At 35.2% G+C, this 18,260-nt stretch overlaps 1 pseudogene; it reads right to left on the bottom strand.

Annotated features, from left to right (window-relative positions):
• Positions 1 to 233: 233 nt before the first annotated feature.
• LOC149172782 (DNA mismatch repair protein PMS1-like) lies at positions 234 to 16,012 on the bottom strand (annotated as a pseudogene).
• Between the last annotated feature and the right edge of the window lie 2,248 nt (positions 16,013 to 18,260).

The following is an 18,260-nucleotide window of genomic DNA, read 5'->3' on the forward strand; positions in this document are numbered from 1 at the left end:
CAACTCATAATTAACTCATCATGTACCCCTATAATATAGGGAGAATATATACATGACTTTAGAAAGACTTCCAACTCGAAATTCCTAAGCTAATTAAACTTAACTAACTATTTACAAGTTGCTATGAGAATAGAATTCGATTTTAATTCTCAGTTTAATTCAATGAAAAATTAAACTGGAATTCCTTGTTTCCATTTCTCAACACTCCCTCTCAACAAGAAAGGGTTTATCAACTACCCCAATCCTGTCTCTGTGAAACTCAAATTTACATCTTGACAATGTCTTTGCCAAAATGTCAGCATCTTTCTCCTCCGTGGGAATGTACTCTAACAACATAATCCACCTCAATACACAATCTCTGAGATGATGATATCGGATATCAATATGCTTGGACCGATCATGAAAAACTAGATTTTCAGAGAGTTTGATACAACTTTGATTATCATAGTAAATCATAGTTGGATCCATCTGCTGACCAAACAAACCAACCAGGATATTCCTCATTTAGATGGTCTCACATGTTGTTTGACTCATAACCATGTACTTGCCTCTACTGAACCAAGTGAAACCGATTTTTGTCTCCTGTTGTGCTAAGAAACTATCGCTAACCCAATACTGAAGATTCCTCCTTATGTGCTCTTCCTATAATATGGACTCCCTGCCCAATCTGCATCAATGAAGGCTTGAGGCTTCACTCTCTCTCCATCTGTACCATAATCCATACTGAGAAGTGCCTCTGAGGTATCTCAACACATGCTTTTCCACCTTCCAATATAGCTTCGTAGGCCTAATCATCGCTTGACTAAATTGGTTAAATTCATAGCACATATCTGGTCATGTGCACACCAAGTACATGAGTGAACCCACAAGATGCCTGTAAATAGTAGCTTCCACTACTTCCCTTGAAGTAACATCCTCATTCCTCTAGTTACATGCAAGAGGAGTCTTCATGGGTTTGTTTCTCTCCATGCGGAATTTCCTGAGTATCTTGTTGGCATACTTGCCTTGAGACACAAAAAAATCCCCATCTCCCTGCCATACCAACATGTCAAGAAATTAATGCATGAGCCCCATGTCCTTCATATCAAACTCTCTTGCAAGGTTCTCCTTGCAAGATCTGATCAATTGATCATCACCTTTCAATATGAGATCATCAACATAAAGTACAATGATCCACGGTTTACCTTCCACCACTATGTGGTACAGGTTTGCATTCGCTTCACTCTTCGTTAAGCCCAACCTGGTGAAGTAGCTATCTATCCTGGCATACCAAGCACAGGGTGCTTACTTCAACCTGTACAATTCTCTCTTGAGTCGGCACACATGTGACTCAAGGTCAAAGGTTTCAAACCCTTCAGGTTTCTTTATGTATATCTCTTCCTCAATCATGCCATTAAGGAAGGTTGTCTTCGCATCCATCTGATGGATCTTCCAACCCATATGTGCTGATAGTGCCAATATAGATATTATTGATGAGTACCTTTCAACAGGAGTAAAGGTCTCATCATAGTCAATCCCCTCTACCTATGAAAAGCCACGGGCCATAAATCTAGACTTATGCTTCTCTACACTACCATTTGCAGCTTGATTTACCTTGTTAATGAAAATTTTCCAAAAAAAATCACATTGGGAATATTTGGTTGATGCGTTTCAAACCAGCCAGTATGGTTCATCTTCAGGACAAGATGATTGTGTGGTTGATTTACCTAGTAAAGCCAACGGGAGCTCACCACTGACTTGTCCTCTGGTCTCAGGACCACATCCCAAACACTATTACGAACTATGGAGTCATACTCCTCCACCATGGCATCAACCCAAACTGGTTTTTTCACTGCTTCCTTAAAGGAAGATGGCTCTATTACAACACATTCACCCATAAGAGCCATGTATCCGGTGTACCTCTCAGGTGACCTCCTATGTCTTCACTGAGAAGTGGGTGCTCCCACATTCTCCCATGCATCATCCAACAATCTGGCAACCTCTCTAGTGCGCTCCCTTCCCTCTCTAGAAGACTCTACCTAAGTGGATGTATCCACTCTCGGATCCTCTGCATATGGCTTCTGCACATAAATATGAGGCTCCTCAACCTTAGGAGCTTAAAGCTCCTCATCCGCATGTAGCTCAAGATCCCTCTCAAAGGAAACTCACATGGCCTTCTCCTCATCGAATCTGACATCCTTGTGAACCACTGTCATCTGTAATGCCCTATTTAATCTTATCCTACAAATTTTACTAAGTGTTTACATTTCCTTAAGATATGGACTTATAATTATAAAGAAATATTGGTACATACCTACACTAGTGAAACTGTAAATTTGGTATTGATATAAATTTTGTTATTATTCCCAATTTACATCCCCAAATTTTTAAATTTTGATAATACATAGTCCTCTCCAATTAATTACCAATTTATATATTCATCTCTCATCCCCAAAATGTCCTCTCACATTTACTTGGGACAAGACATGGTCCTCTCCAATTAATTACCAATTTATATATTCATCTCTCATCCCAAAAATATTTACTTCGGAGAAGAAATGGTCCTCTCTAATTAATTACCCAATTTTGTATTCATCTCACATTCCCAAATGTCCTCTCATGTTTACTTGGGAGAAGAGAAATCAAATGTAAGGATGAGGGAGAAGTTATGAAATTAATGAGAGGTGGAGAAGAGGAGGGGCATAAAAGGGGAAGGATGAGGGGAGGAAGGGGGATCCTTGGTCTTGCTTTTGGTTTTGGTTTGGATGTGGTTTTGGAGGAATTTTTTGAGAGAGAGAAGGGAGTATTATTCATCTTGGACACACTACATCTGGTTGGACTTAGGCTCGGAGGGCTAGGGTTTCATGGGCTAGGGACTACTTCCTAGTTGGCTAGGAGGTAAATCTAGTCGGTAGTCAGGAGGAGCGTTCCAGCAGGAGCAATAGCTCAAAGGCATCTCCACTGGGCTATCGGTACAGGTATTCCTTTATGCATAGATTACTCATGTAAGTGATTGAAATGAAATGTTCACTATTTAAAATGTAGGAATTAGATTTTAAATGGTAAATTATCATCGTTTAAATGCCTTGTCAGAAATAAATTATTACCCTTTTATTTCATGTAAAATTAGAGAATATAGATCTGGTAGAGGACCCTAGGAGGCGACCTTACATGTGGTATTAGAAATTAGGTTCAAAATCTGAACCTTGATGCTGGTTACTTTATCGAAGGTCATAGCCAAAACCAAAGCAAGTAGTACCCTCTTGATATCCCCATCCTAGCATCTTTCCTCTCATGTCATCGAAGTAGTAAACAATATTCATCCGAATAATTAGATCATGAACTCAGAAATCTTGCATTTCAAGTTCCCTATTTAAATGGGCTGCATGTGTGCATCAACAGCTTTCACTTCAGTGTCTTCTTGCATTTTGTCTTGAGAATCTATCCATCTATTTTAACTACATATATGCTTCACCCCTTCCATGATTTTCTCCAACCATCTATCACGTGACTTCACTCCAGTTAGTACATTTTGATTCAACAGAATGGTATAAGTCTCAGAAGCATTTCCCCGCTGTCCATCATTCATAGACCTTCTTGGTGTTTCTGCTTTTCCAAACAGTTTTGATCTCCCTGTTGCATCTTCATCTCTAAGTGTGTTTATAGGTGTCCCAATCTTCCTTTGAACCTATCTTTTGTTCATTTCAGACTCCTTTATATCAGGGGAAAATTCATCTGACTCAACATCAGGGAGTTCTCCCAAAGCCTTGCGAGTTTTTTTTTTCACTAGCAAATCAATTTCTTTCTCTTCAAATCTTCATAATCTTTGTTATTTAATTTCCAAAGTTTTCTTACAACTGTGTCATAAACCTATTGCACAATAAATCCTGGATGTTTTGTGCGGGGAGGAAGTTGCTTGTTTAGTGGAATAAAGTGCACAACACATTTGTGCATAACAGATTCTGCAGGCACTTCATCATGATGGTGTAGTGACCAATCCAGGGGTCTAGATTAGACTAAATTTAATGTCAACTAAGGTAGGTAAACTTAGAGGCACGCATCTAAAGTTTATAGACCTAAAAGGATCTCATCTATCTAAATAAGTGTCTATTGTGACAGGCTACAACACTCTTTTACAAGAGATTGAAATATGTTTCCTTTCACAATTTAAACACTTATATCATCTAATTTAATTAAGTGCTCTAAAAACAGAGTGTTACTCGTCTGAGTTCTCAATCCTCTTACAAGGACATAATTCACAAAAACTCTTTCAAGACAACACACTAAGCATACCAAAGATAAAATGCATACTAAGCATACCAAAGATCAAATTCGTGAAAACAGAGTCCATAGAAATATCTTGAAATTCAATGTTCAATTAAACCTTTTACAAAGACTAATTCAATAATTTTGCAATTGAATTTCCAAGGTACTACTACGAATCATAAAATAACAATCGCAAGAACTTCTAATCAAATTGATCAACTCACAAGCAATGAAATAACATCAAACACTATTCAGATCTGAAGACTAAATCCTATGAAACAGAAACGAAAGTGTACCAATCTTCATGTAGGGCCCTTCCACGTTTTGATGGCACACTTAGAAAACTTCAGATGATAAGAACACTAAGTCATAAACACCATATGAAATTTTGCCTTTTGATTAAGTTCTGAGAATCAATTAAATTCAAAACAGAGTTCTGGAATACGCTTACAGTCTCAAGTCTGCTCTTGTCTAATCTCCTTTCCTTACCAGCGTTCCTCTTATTTATTAAAATTTACAACCAAATGTACATTCATTATCACTTCAGATGTTTCTTCTTTTACAATCAAAAAGGCTATTTTCATTTTTCCTAATCCTAACTGATTTCTAAAACAAAACGAAATCAGTTTAGGTAACTTCATATTTTTGTTGCTTTTACAACCAAAAGGGCTGGGTTTGACCAGCATTGACCATGTATTCAGGAGCTCCAAATTCAATGCTAAATAGATTTTCCACCATGTATGTACATCCTAGATCACATCCTTATCTTCTGTTCTGATTTTCCTACCATGCCACATGTCACAACATAAACCAATTACAGGAAGTCATGACATCCTGTAATTTTATTGAAAATTTCCAATTTTTAACATAAAAATCCATAAATTAAATTTAATGTAAAATAACAATTATAATGCTTCATTAATCAATTTCAATGGACTATGAGGGGTTTATGGAAGAAAATGATAGATAAATGATGGATTTTTAGAAGAAAAGAATGGCAATAAAATAGTACCAACATCTCCCCCAAACTCAATGATTTAGCATGTCCTCATGCTAATCTTGATGTGCTCCCTTTATATTCTGTTCCTGCTTGTGCCTTTGCCGCTTGTAGCAATACATCTATATTCTTCTGAACTTGGAACTCATGTTTCATATTCTTATATTTTTCTCTGAGAACTTTGCTCTGAGTGTACCATTTTGTTGCCCATTTGCACATTTCAGTTTGATCAGTCCTAAGTTCTTTGATTTTCTTCTTCAGTTTCTCATTTTTCTGCTGAATCTTCTTTCTCTGAGCTCTCAACATTTCATTTTCCTTCTTTATGACCTTCTTTAACATGTTTGCTTCCATCAATTCCTCTTTTAGCTCTTAAATCTGTTTCTCTAACCTTCTCTGTTTCTTGTTTGTAGGTGTTGGCTCTTTCCTTTCTCCCTTGTTACTCTCAATTTCCATTTCTGCTTCCTGTTCTGGCTGTGAATTAGTACTACTTTCAATTTCCATTGGTGCATTTTCATTCGGGTCTGGTTGATCATCTTATGTTTGATTCCTTTTTATTCTCCTTGATCTTCTCCTATAAGTAGTGAAGATTTTGTCTTTTTCAATTTTCTTGGCAGTTTCTTGCCTCATCCTTCTTGTCCTTACACCACTGCTAGTTGAGGAACATTGCATGACTTACGCTTAGGGATTTCCTCATCAATATCAGTCATAAACTCTTTGCGTTCTTGTTGTTCATGTTCATCTTCTCTAATTTTAATTTGATTGTCAATCAAAAACTCTTTCCATGTTTTTCCTCTCCTCTACAACTCAAATTCAATTAGAATTTTGATCAACCCAAAATGATACAAACTCCTATCTTCATTACCTTTTTGTTTCTGAATGGTCTTCGACATTTTATTCAAACTCTGTAAGAGAAAATAGGGTAGACTGATGGTGCATTGACCTTTTAAGTGCAACATAATTTTTATGTGATATAGGTATACTATACTGTAACATCCTTCACATGTAACAAATTTCTGAATAATGTATACCATTTTGTCCAATGGGTGAATTAGCCAACTTCTGGGAACACCCTTTTTCCAATTGACAGAGGAAACCCTTGACCTAGACATAACTGAGTCCATGATTTTTCCCTAAATTGTTTGGTTTTGAAATATTTTTACCCTTCTGGACTGATTCCCAATGTTTGTGCTATGGTATCCTCTGAAATTCTAAAATAGAAATTTCCTATTAAAGCTTTCTCTCCATTGAAGGAAAATGTAAATTGCTTCGTAACTTCTTCATTGTTCCCATTGAATTTCTATAGAAAAGACAACCAGTGTTTTTCCCTTAAAATCATGACACAGTCTTCATGATATTGTGAACTATCAAATTTTTCGGGCTCTGCTCTATTGGTCATTTTGTTACAAATCTCTGTTCTAACCCCTTTTTTTATGCTCAAAAATTCAATCAGGGTTCTTACCTTGTTACCTCTTTTCCTGCGTTCCACTGAGCTGACCTGGTAACGTCCTTGATTCTCTGAGTTTACTTCTTCAATTGCTTGAGCTGACCTGGTTAACGTCCTCAAATTCTGAGCGGAAGTAAAAAACTCGGGATAAGCCTGTCTGCTATATGTTCTCCCTTTATAGCACCTACTATCTCGGCCCTCTTTAAGAAACTCAGAGTCTGAATACTAACGCCATAACTAACTTTATGAACTCAAAGTTTTATAAAATGAAAACTCAACAGCCGACCTTCATCCAATTGCTATGATGATAATGTAGAGTTGGAAGGCGCATTCAAATCATGAATACAGAGGAGCAGTACTGATTTGCAGAAGCATAATCATGATAAAACAATATCCAATTCGTGTGATGATAACGGATATATTTCATAAGCAGACTTGGGTCAAAAGATTGTTTTATAACTCCAGCAGTCGAAATGAATGAAATCATTTGAGGACAGACAGTTTAACACTTGTCTTTCCATTGAACGGACTTGTACATTGAGTATCCACTACTTGTTGGTACTTGATTGCCAGAAGGCTGATTTAAAAATGATGAGTTGATGACAAGGTTTGAAGAGTGGTGTATGAAAAGGTTTGAAGAGCGTAGTAGGAATAAAAATAGGCTAAGGTGTGATAGGAAATGATAAGCAGAGTGATAATGAGGTGAGTATTTAGGAATATGACAAAGGTTATGGGGATAAGGATTTTTGAAATTGATAACAAGCAATAATAATTATTCTGGATTTAAGACCTCTGTGGTTTATTATTTTCGACTTAGTCACCGGAGAATCCACAGTAAGAACCATTTTCTGCCAACGTTTCAAATCCTAACCGGGATCCATCATCAGGACAACTTGAATGCTTGATAGAAGAAGAGCTTATTTTAGGGTTAAATAGTAATGAGGAGAGAAATGAAGGCTCTTAATTTTTGAAGAGAAGTCGGCTGTCTCCGATTAATTTAATTAATTAATTAATTAATTTTTAATTTTTTTAATTTTTAAATTTTTTTTTTAAAGATAATTAATGATATTAAATTGATCAAAGTTGATGTTAAATATTTTATTTTATTTTATTTATTTATTTATTTATTTTTTTTTTTTTTTGTTATTAGAAAATTGAATTAATATTTAATATTTTATCAATAATATTTATTAATATTGATATTAATTGAAATAATTCTTATTATATATCATAAATTAATAAATAATTATAATCATCATAATTAAAAAAAATTTATCTAGGACTAATGAATTAATTTTTATTTTTATAATATATGTTTGGTACAATTTTATTTATTTATTTATTAAATTTTTTAGAATAGGTTTTAGCTTAGTAAGGAAATTAATAAATAATTTCTAATTGAAAATATTATTGTTATTAATAATTATTATTTATTAATCTAATAGTTAATAATAAAAATTAGAATTAATAATATTAAAAATGAAAAAAATTAGAATTGATTAAATTAATTCAAGAATATTGAATTTAGAATAAAATTGAAACTATTAATCCTAGCAAATTGCAATTAGAATTTAATAATTAATAATTAATATTTATTTAATTATATATAATAAATATGTTAGAACTGATATTTATATTTATATTTTTTATTTTGAATAATTATCAAAATAATTTTGATAATTTGGGAATAATATTAAAATTGGTTAAACTTATTAATTTCAAAGAGTAAAAAATATAATAATAATTATTATTGTTATGTTAAAAAAATTTAATATTTAAGAGGCGAAGTAATTAATATTGTTAATAAATAGATTAATTAATGATGATTAATATTGTTAATAAATAGAATAATTAATTAATGATAATTAATATTGTTAATAAATAGAATAATTAATTATGATAATTAATATTGTTAATAAATAGATTAATTAATTCATGATAATTAATCTTGTAAATGCTTAATAGTGAGTTAATTATTATTATTATTATTATTATTATTATTATTGTACCAGAAGGGGGTTAATTTTTCTGATTAGTGGAAGCCAGCTTCCACTAATTTCCAAACCACTGTCTCTGTTGAGATTATGCGGGTGTTTGATAATTTCAAGAGCTTCTCTGATCTTTCGCTTATGATGTTGCTCTTCCTTAGCGATAATAGAGGCGCTTTCCAAGCAGACATGGTGCTTAGTTTTTAACGAGTGTTCTGCTAGGGCGGAAGTACGAGATCTTTCATTCTTAATATCAGCTGCATGTTCCTTGAGTCTTGTCTGCAGGGAGTGACCTGTTTCACCAATGTAGCTTTTTCCACATGAGCAATCAATTTTATAGACCCCTTTAAGTTGATGTCTATCAATATTATCCTTGACATATCTCATACCTTGCCTAATCGTTCCAGGGGCTGAGAATTGCGTGCTTATGTTTTTCCTTCTTAGGATTTTCGCAATCTTATCTATAACTCCATGAATGAAAGGTAGAAAAACCCTACCACCCTCAGGTTGATCTCGGGCCTTAGGCTCATGAGATAGCATCTTTTTCTCGGCTTTCTAAATTGCTCTTTTAATCTCATTTTCTTTGTAGCCTATACCTTTAAATGTTGAGACTAAATGCTTCTTTTCTTCATCTAGATGATCAGCGTCAGAAATTCGAAGGGCCCTGATAGCAAGAGTGTTTAGAACACCAAGTTTCTGGGCTGGATGATGGTGGGAATCAGCGTGAAGGTAGTTTTCTGTATGGGTTGACTTCCTGAAGACTTTGTGCCCTATGGAGCCATCCTCCTTTCTCATGATGAGGATGTCTAAAAAAGGGATGCTCATGTTTTCTTCAAGCTCCATGGTGAACTTTATTTCTGAAGAGATGGAATTTAGGTGAATAAAAAACTTGTCAAGCTCTGCTTTACCATGTGTCCACTTTATATTAGTATCATCGACGAATCGCTTCCACCATGCTGGTTTCAGAGGGTAAGATTCCAGGGCCTTCTTTTCAAAATATTCCATGTATAAGTTGGCCACGATTGGTGAAAGGGGGGATCCCATTGCCACTCCAGATGTCTGCTCATAATATGTTCCCTGGAAGGTGAAAACTGTTGATCGCAAGCAGATTTCGGCCAATCTTGCAGTCCCTGGATCAGTAACCTCTTTTATAACCTGAATGGCTTCTTCAAGAGGAATCTTGGTGAATAAGGACACTACGTCAAAGCTAACAAGGATGTCATCACGCTCTATTTTCTCATTCTTAATGAGATTCACAAAGTCATGGGAGTCTTTGATGAAAGAATCAGTGTTTCCGACGAGGGGTTTGAGGATTCTTGCAACATACTTAGCGAGCTCATAGGTTGGGGATCCAATGGTATTGACAATTGGTCTAAGAGGGACACCATCTTTATGGATCTTGGGTAACCCATAAATCCTAGGGATGCATTCACTAGAGGGAATTAATTTCTTTTTTAATTTATCATCAAGGTTGGATTCCAAAATTGCCTTTTTCACCTCTTTCATAATCTTGGGGATGGGGTTATTGCTCAGCTTCTTATAACTACCACATTTGAGGTGTTCATTCATTTTGTATATATAATCTTCTTTATCCAAGATTACGGCTGCTCCTCCCTTATCAGCCTTGAGAACCACAATTTTATCATTATTACGCAGGGATTTGAAGGCCTTTTGTTCTGCTTTACTCAAATTACTTTTGGGGGCTTTGGCCTTTCTCATAATAAGGGAGCACTCTTGTCTTAATGCTTCCTTATCCTCCAAGGGAAGGTTGATAATCCCATCCTCTATGTTACATATTATTTTCTCAATGGGAAGGTTTTTGGGAGCAACAGCAAATCCAAGACCCTTTCTGAGGATGTTAATGAACTCGGGTTCAAAAACCTGGGAGGACAGATTTACGAATTTCTTTTTTAATTTTGATTCATCATTGCTATTAGTTATGTTTACAACCTGGCTGAGCGTATTACAATAGTCCAGCTGAATGGGTGTATTACTTAGAATGACCTGCGCAGTTTCCTTAACTTCATGCGTATTCATGCTGCCCTTGCAGTCGACTTGCTTATTTCTGTTTACACCCGGGCTACAATTATCAAATTGAATGGGCGCAGTACCCACGAAGTCAATTCGCTCCTGCGCAGTTTTATTAATGTTCCCAACAGCTTCAAGCGAGTTACCCATCGAGTTGAAGTCGCTTTCACGGTTGCAGTTTGGTATATCAACTAGTTTATTTATGATTACTTCTCTTCAAAAATTAAGAGCCTTCATTTCTCTCCTCATTACTATTTAACCCTGAAATAAGCTCTTCTTCTATCAAGCATTCAAGTTGTCCTGATGATGGATCCCGGTTGGATTTGAAACGTTGGCAGAAAATGGTTCTTACTGTGGATTCTCCGGTGACTAAGTCGAAAATAATAATTATCATTTTTAACACTAAAATAATTTAAGAATTTTAAATGTTAAAAATTAAAATTTCAACAATACATTACACTTGTTGGTTGACAAAATGTTGATTTGGCGTGCACAAGTATGATTGATCTTCATTGTACAGGTATGATTGATCTTCATTGTCTAAAATAGGTCCCTTTGAAATGAAATTGAATATAACAGGTCCCTTTAAAATCTGAAGAACCATGTTTGTGAAGCTTCTTTTATCCTTGGTGTTGATGTAGCCTTGATTATAATTCTGATGATAAGCAACCTTTGAAAACTTTGTTGAAGTAGCCTGATGTATCTTGAATGCAGTCTTTAACAGGTCCTTCTGATATTGGTGATGTTGACATAGGCTTCTAAACAAGTTCCATTGCATATTGGTAATGTTGACATAGTCTTCTGAACAGGTCCCACTGCATATTGCTTAAACAGGTCCCTCTGATTAGAACAAAAACAACTCTTTTATTGAAATACTGAATTACTGAAACAAATTCCTTGAAGATTTAAAAATGAGGAGATGAGATAGGGAAAAACCACTGTTTCTTCTCCCCCACTAAGTCTTTGACTTGTCCTCAAGTCGTTATTGAATTGATGAAAAATAGTAAACAAGTATAACAAGGAATTTCCTAAAGGAATTTCCCAGCTGGTGTTGTGTGTTCAACTTTCCCTAAAGGGTCTGCCCCTAGTGGTGAATAAGTTTTTGGATGGGGGGTTTTTATGAATCTACCTTTATCATCTCTAGATCTAGACATAAGTAAACATGACTTCTAAAATGATGAATCAAAATTAAATCTATGTTTTTGTTTGTTTTTCTTTTTCTTTTTTGTTTTTTTTTTAATTTTTTTTTTAATTTTTAATTTTATTTTTAGAAATCCTCTAGTTGTGCCTCCCCGGCAATGGCGCCAAAATGTAGTGACCAATCCAGGGGTCTAGATTAGACTAAATTTAATGTCAACTAAGGTAGGTAAACTTAGAGGCACGTGTCTAAAGTTTATAGACCTAAAAGGATCTCATCTATCTAAATAAGTGTCTATTGTGATAGGCTACAACACTCTTTTACAAGAGATTGAAATATGTTTCCTCTCACAATTTAAACACTTATATAATCTAATTTTATTAATTGTTCTAAAAACAAAGTGTTACTCATCTGAGTTCTCAATCCTCTTACAAGGACATAATTCACAAAAACTCTTTCAAGACAACACATTAGCATACCAAAGATAAAATGCATACTAAGCATACCAAAGATCAAATTCGTGAAAACAGAGTCCATAGAAATATCTTGAAATTCAATGTTCAATTAAACCTTTTACAAAGTCTGATTCAATAAATTTGCAATTGAATTTCCAAGGTACTACTACGAATCATAAAATAACAATCGCAAGAACTTCTAATCAAATTGATCAACTCACAAGCAATGAAATAACATCAAATGCCATTCAGATATGAAGACTAAATCTTATGAAACAGAAACGAAAGTGTACCAATCTTCACGTAGGGCCCTTCCACGTTTTGATGGCACACTTAGAAGACTTCAGATGATAAGAATTCTAAGTCATAAACACCATATGAAATTCTGCCTTTTGATTAAGTTCTGAGAATCGATTAAATTCAAAATAGAGTTTTGGAATATGCTTACAGTCTCAAGTCTGCTCTTGTCTAATCTCCTTTCCTTACCAGCGTTCCTCTTATTTATTAAAATTTACCACCAAATGTACATTCATTATCACTTCAGACGTTTCTGATTTTACAATCAAAAAGGCTATTTTCGTTTTTCCTAATCCTAACTGATTTCTAAAACAAAACGAAATCAGTTTAGGTAACTTCAGATTTTTGCTGCTTTTACTACCAAAAAGGCTGGGTTTGACCAGCATTGACCATGTATTCAGGAGCTCCAAATTTGATGCTAAATAGATTTTCCACCATGTATGTACATCCTAGATCACGTCCTTATCTTCTGTTCCGATTTTCCTGCCATGCCATGTGTCACAACATAAGCCAATTACAGGAAGTCATGACATCCCGTAATTTTGTTGAAAATTTGCAATTTTTAGCATAAAAATTCATAAATTAAATTTAATGTAAAATAAAAATTATAATGCTTCATTAATCAATTACAATGGCCTATGAGGGGTTTATGGAAGAAAATGATAGATAAATGATGGATTTTTAGAAGAAAAGAATGGCAATAAAATAGTACCAACAGATTGAAACTATAAAATAGTTCACGTGCATCACGTGCTTGCCAGTTTCCTCCCTCTTTCCTTTCATCTTCCTGGGGCCGGTAAAACCATTGGCCTACAATAGCAAGAGAGCCATCTTTTGCTTGCTTTATATCCTTTATTATAGCAACATATGGCTTCTCAATTTTTTTCTCTTCTGGGGTTACCAACACAGGGTCCTCCAACTCATATCGACTTCCATCGAGCTCAAATGCAGAAAAATATACCGTGATGCCTCGTCCCCTGCTGGATTTTCTAATGGGTTCTCCAATGGGTCTCAGGTCCAGACCTTGGTCTTCGCCGCTACCCTTTGACTCTCCTCTTCTTCGTATTTCTCCTTTTCTTTTTCTGAAGTGGGTTTTGCAGTGGGATCAGAAGCAGGAATGTTGTTATCATCTTCTTCGTCACTGCTGTGGGAGACATGAGCCAACCACCTCTTTCCCATTGTGCAATGCGGCTACTTCTCCTTGTATTCTGCACTTGTGATGGTAATAATGGGCTGCATGTGTGCCTCAACTGCGTGTCACTTTCAAAGTTATCAATAGCATAAGTATATTTATTAGGAGCATAATATTTTTCTAAGGACTCTCCTAGAGTAGATATAAGAAGACCTTCATTATGAAGAAATATATTTCTTTTGTCTGGAGTTACAATCACATCATATGTTGTAGTGAGAAGGATGAAATTTAAGATGACCATAGGGTATTGCTGAGAGTTATAAGATTTGTATAGCTCATTCAAAAGTTTCATCACTTTTGGCATGTCCACAGGGCGACCATTCACATAGACAAACTGTCGATCTCCTAAATCCCTTCCACTTCCAGATCTGGGCTTAGACAGAAATCCTTCAAAACGGCATTCATCTGAGACACATATGTCTGAAGGGTCTTGTTGGAGAGGTAAATCCCCTCTGCGGACAAAGGCGATCCCACTAGCCCAAAATGGGTCTAGCAACAATCAATCAATGCTACCATGCAAGTTCCTAGTTGCAAATTGAAAGTGGATTATGAGAACCAACCTGGAGTCCAACGCTAGTGTTGTAGAAGAGTTGATACTCCCGTTCCCTTGCTCCGGCAGGTCACGATCCTCACGATCTCCGCGAATGGATACCTGCACATGCAAAGAACGAAGCGAATACAAGCATAAAATCCACTAAATACAACTATATATCAGTCAGAAAAGATATAGATCAAACATTATCATAACGAACAATAAGATCGGAACCATAATGATAGTCGTTTATTAATGAATAATCAACAGAGAAAAGTACAACCAAAGTTCTGACGTTGAATCTCTCCTCTGGCTGGGCGAGCAGCTACATATGTCTTGCAATAGACCTTTCTCTCTCTTTGATTATGAATACACAGCTCAGACTTCTGGCAAGCACAACCTCCCTATGCTCCAAGACTCTTACTATCACTCAAGACAAGCGTTATCCCTACTAGCACTATCACCACTACTCAAAAACTAGCTTGTCAAATGCATGAGGACAGACTTTTATAGATGGAGAAGGGGAGGAAGATACAATGCATCAAGACACCCATTATGGATTGGCATTATCTCCAAAAAGCTGCTGTGGATAGATGTAAGGGATAGATGATGAATCTCGACATCTAGAAGATTAGCTTTATCCTCAAAAGACTTCATGACTTGAAGGGAAAAAAAATCCGGGAGCGCGTTTGTTAAAAATCTTTTCCAAACTCGGTTGGCGCGGGTGTTACTCTGGTGCGCCTTCTTTTGAGGATCTCCCTCATTGGCGTGGGTAGTACACTGTGGACCCGCGCTAATGGAAAAAGGGCACTTTTCAGGGATATTTTGCAGGAGGTGTCTTCAGGGCACATGAAGTCCATACTTAGCGGAACATAATGCAAGTGTTTTTAAGTTATGTCACTCATCACAGGTCCCGGAATAAGTCCTCCAAAGTACGGGAAAGAGGTAACGGGGACAGTGACCAATGGTGACAAATTACTGTGTAACAGGTCTAAACATGCAAGTGTCTTGATACCAAAAACTGTTACTATATTATCCTTGATGGAGCCACTTCCTTGTGTTCTTAAAAACCACATTCTTGGCATTTTTTCTTGTCACGTTAGTGCAGACAAATCGGACACCTATGGCAATAATAGCATAAGCATGTAATAGGGACAGAAGTCGGCCATATTCTCGGCAAATATTTCGACCGAACTCCTTATACCTTACAGGAAAATATGAAAACAATTTTGTCACTGTAACAATAGTACCAATCTGACGTGCCATACTTTTCTGGGAAGAAATTAGACCTGAATGGTCAATTGTCAATTCTGTACCAACAATTTCATGCCTTATTCTAGTTACAATGGTCACATATCCCAAAGCACAAAGTAAACTTAGTGCCTCTTCTTGGATTCGAAAGGAAGTTAATGTTTGCAGGTCAGAAAAAGCTGAAATCTTGGAAGTATGATACTTGAGAGTCACACTCTGATAATTGTGAGGTGAAATACCACAAACATTATCTCCAACTTCAAAGGATTCTCCTCCATACTCTTTTAGTTTTAACCTCAATGCTGCTTGCTCCTACGTCCAAGCTATTTTCTACAAGTTCCTTAACAACACTTGAAAGGTCTAGAATAACTTGACTAGAACATATTCTGTGCACATCTGCTTTATTGATAGGTTTGATGATTGTTGAATCTGCCCTTCCATCCATCCTCAGACATAAAATGATCCAATTAATTTTTCACATAACATTAACCTACATGAGTATCAAGACTTGTAATCAATGCATCTTATAAAGTAAAAATGCAGATATGATGGACAATTCTGATCAGTGAGAACTTCATATAAACAATCCAATAGTTATAACAGCAACAACTTGGCCAGATTTTAAGTTTCTTGTGACTTCAAAGAATTAATATTTACATCAATTGCAGAGACTGCTGACTGGCTTCTCTAGTCTGCAAGATTGTTTCTTGTGACAATTCAGAATCTTTTCTATTAAAGCTTTACTCAGATGGACCAATCTAGAACACACAATGTACATGGATGAACCTTATGTAGCTTGAAAAGATGAAACAATATGCATAAAAAAATGATAATAAGTTAATAAATAATTTTATATAAACAAATTTAAGAAAGGAAATACCTTTTCCAAATTGGGATTACCTGTGGTGTAAATGTTCTTGAGATATCTACTTGTTATTTGGCTTCAATGACATGTTAAGTCATTCTATGGGCCACCTTTTCTATTTTCTCTACTTCATTAGTCAATTGAATTTAGACATCAAGTATCTATTTTTATTTTTTTCTATGCTTGCGAGCTCTTGAATAATTCCCCGCATAAATGTCAATGAGCAAGTCAACCCATACTACTAGGTGTCTGTTTGTAAAGACAATTCTACTCACTACTTTCTATATTATGTCTTGGATATATGTGATATTGAACATGATTCTTATATAGAGAGATCACTATACTTATTGCTTTCAATTATTGCATTTTAGTGGTTTTTATGTTTTTATATTGTATATGCGTTTTCCTTCTTCTCTTTTTGAGTTTGTGCACATATGTTATAAGATGTTTGTAAAATTTCTTTGGATTATTTCTATTTTGTAATAATTTAATTTCGTTGTTTTGATAGTCTCTTATTAATTTTTTAATATTGGACATTGTTTTTGCATAAAAAATGGATTTTATTTATGGATGAAGATCCTTAACAAAAATGCGAAATGGATGTTGCAATGGTGGAATTGGATGTGGTATGACGTGGTCCCTTGGAAGTTTATCCTCCTTTTGGCTTGGTATGTTTGCATTAGTAAGTTTGTAGGTCACACCATAGAGTAGATCTCCTAGAGAATGCAACAAACATCAATGCTAAAGTTGTGAGCCTTGTAATCACCCAACACCTAATTTTTTGTTGCATAAAAAAAGATCCAAGTTGGATTTATCTATTTGAATGGAGAACCAACCAAAGCAATGGGAAGATGATGGATGGGGTGTCGTTTGACCCATTCATGATCCACCATTTATTAGGTAGGGCTCCAACCTTAATTATTGTGAATCTCTTCCAAATTAGGGGTCCATTGTGACTACTTGAATGTTTGAATAAATTTATTATGGCCCACTAGTTTTTTCAGTTGCTTTTAATATCTTTCTATCTCATTTTATTCTCCTTATAAAAAAAATTGTGATTTTATTTCAAAAAGCAAAATGATAGTCTTCATAATGCTAACACATCATCCCATCAAGCCTCATAAAGAATATTGGATACATAGCAATGACGACCATGTCATCCTCAACATGAAGTATAAATTCTTATAACAAACGAGCCCTAACCTAAATAGAACACTCGTTCCAAATTTTCAAAAGAAAAATAACATAATAATGGGTCTCAAACTCATTTCAACTTCATCAAAATTATGAATTATATGATGATTAAACTAATCATCAAGCATATATACCCTCTAAATAAAAAAATTTGAAAAATAGTTCCATAGTAATAATTGAAGAGGCCCAGAGAAGTAAACTTATGAAAAGGAGGGCAATAATAACCGATTTTTTTTCCATATTTGTCTTCTAGAATATGCCAATTTACCAATCCAACTAGGCCCCATATTTTGAAAGAGCATCAACAACAATATTTCTTTTCCTAAGATATCATTAAAAGCAATATCAAAACCATAAGCTTCAATGGATATGAAAGAAAATTGAAGTAGTTTTTTCCCCCTTCACCCAAATTTTAAGTACATTTAAGGAATATCCAATTGTTTGTGATTTTGCAACTCCTCCTTCACATACCAACAAAATATAAGTTTAAGACCCATAAGTTCGACATAGTTGCTAGTACCTTATCTCAACTGAGCTTTGAACTTCAACTAGTGGAAGTTAGTTAAAGTAGGACTCCTCTAGCTCCACAAATCTTGGATTCATCTTAGTCTGACCCATCAAAATAAACTCAAGT

This window comes from Pinus tabuliformis, chromosome 4_2 (assembly GCF_031772625.1).
Source record: "Pinus tabuliformis cultivar Carrire ecotype Pingquan chromosome 4_2, CPIR1, whole genome shotgun sequence".
In the NCBI taxonomy this organism is placed as follows: Eukaryota; Viridiplantae; Streptophyta; class Pinopsida; order Pinales; family Pinaceae; genus Pinus; species Pinus tabuliformis.